This window comes from Syzygium oleosum, unplaced genomic scaffold (genome assembly GCF_021117445.2).
Source record: "Syzygium oleosum isolate NSW1041296 unplaced genomic scaffold, Sole_v2.1 Sole_v2.65, whole genome shotgun sequence".
Taxonomy (NCBI): Eukaryota; Viridiplantae; Streptophyta; class Magnoliopsida; order Myrtales; family Myrtaceae; genus Syzygium; species Syzygium oleosum.
This window is the reverse complement of record NW_026607549.1, coordinates 396834-399061: the sequence shown is the minus strand read 5'-3', so window position 1 is coordinate 399061 and position 2228 is coordinate 396834.

Below are 2228 nucleotides of genomic sequence, written 5' to 3'. Positions count from 1 at the left end.
TATCGAATTGATTCTTAATCGAGGAAGAGAAATTTGACAGATTAGAAAATGTTTGGCTCTTGGATTGCATGAGGAAAACCCAAGTGGCGTGAGTGTAATAATCTACAATGGTTAGAGAAAAACGAGACTTCTCACGATGTGGAGTGTGATAGGGACCCCAAATGTCTACATGAATCAGAGAGAAAAAAAAAACTAGTAGGTCGAGATGTGCTTGTTGGAAATGATGCTCGTGATTGCTTTACGAAGGGGCAAATTGTACAATTTGGATGAGAGAAACGAGCACTATGTTCCAGATGTTGATGAGAAAGAGAATTTTTATTGCAAGTGGTAGCATTACATGAAATGCCCTTTTTAAATAATGATAAATCAAAATTCCTTGGAAAGCTAATCCAAAAATAGAGTCCTTGCACAACACTACCCGAGTCCATTATTTTCCCAGTCGAATGGTCCTAAAAGAAGCAATTTTTCGAAATTAAATACGGCACGACAAGAATTGTCCTCATAGTTCTTGGAAACATATATAAGATTGAATTTAATTTAGGAATGTAGAGGACATTTTTAGGGTATTGTTCGGACTAAAATGGACTGTACCAATTTTAGTAATATGAGTGATAGTACCGTTGGGAAGACGAACATACACAGAAGAGTGAATTTTTTTGCGATCGTAAAAAAAATGTGCTCATTGCAAATTATGTGGTCACTAGCGCCTAAATCAATTATCCATGCATTAACTGAAATAGTACTGTTCTTTTAGAAAGAAATACCTTAAAAACTTGCAGTCTTGTTGGTAGTGTTTAATTGATTTAGAGCCCTTATAATATGTTGGTACTGATCATGCGTAATGTCCAATTTGCCCTTTCATTCCCTAGTGCCGAAACTTAGTAAGCAGAAAATCTTTCTCCCTTTTTTCTTTACCATTTGGTTATCCATGTAACTTCTAGCATGTATCAATAGTGTGGTGTAAGCGCTTGCAAATTCACAGTATTTTCCTTTACTTTTGGAATTTTGCCCACCCCCTCTTTTTGATGATGTGGCACTCCGCGGGTCGTTAGATGGCTTGAAGACAGGGGCTGACGCGGCTTGATAAGGGCCGTTTGATTCGCCTAGATGTCTGATTAAAAGGTGGCCATTAGATCCTGTTCTTTGATCTTGCCTATCCATTCGAATGGAATCTCTAAGGTTCTCCTTTTCCAATCAAGTACACGTCGCTCGGTGCATCCCAGGAGGTGCGACACTCCCAAGGCTCTCAAGGCTCCTAACCCTCCGATATGGTGGCTCCGACGGAGCTACGCGGGCGACCCTCTCAACTTCCCATGCTTGGCCGTGGCTAGTTGCTGGCTCCTCTTGGACGGCCAATTGATAGATCTGGTCGAGCGGCAGTATCAGCTTTATCGCTAGAATCTGCAACCGAAAATGTGAGTACGTTTTGTTTAGAATGAGTAAGAATCAAGTCACCTTCTCTCCACCCTTCATCGCTCGATATTGTTGGAATATGGCCTCAGGTCCCTCCAACTGTTCCTCAGTCGCCTCGAGCTCGTTGCATAGAGCCGAGAGTCGGTTGAAGCAAGTAGTGATCGAAAGGTTCCCCTGCTTCAATTTCGACAAGGCCTGAGTGAGCGTGAATAATTTTGCTAGATCGAGCTTCTCGTACAACTTGCATATTTTCTCCCACATTGTCTTCGAGTCTTCAGTTGGTGGAAGTCTAGCCGTAACGTAGAGAGCTAAGCAATTTCCAATCCAACTACGGACTAACTGGTTGCACTTCCGTACATCTCGCATATGTTCTCCCACATTGTCTTTGAGTCTTCGGTTGGTGGAAGTCCAGCCGTGAAGTCGGGAGCTAGGCAATTTTTGATCCAAGTACAGACTAACTGGTTGCACTTCCGTACATCTCGCATATGTTCTCCCACATTGTTTTCAAGTCTTCGGTTGGTGGAAGTTTGGCCGTGACGTCGGGAGCTAGGCAATTTCCGATCCAAGTATGGACTAACTGGTTGCACTTCCGTACATCTCGCATGTGTTCTCCCAAAAAAAGTCCTAAACCTATTGCAATTATGTCAATTCAGTCCAAAACCTTTTTATTTGGCCAATTTAGTCCTAAAAGTTTTGAAAATTTGCCAATGTAATCCATTCCGCAAATTTTGGCTAGAAACTGCTGACGTGGATGCCGGCCATCTGACATGGCATGATGACGTTGACATGGATAATTTTTACAATATTTTATTAGT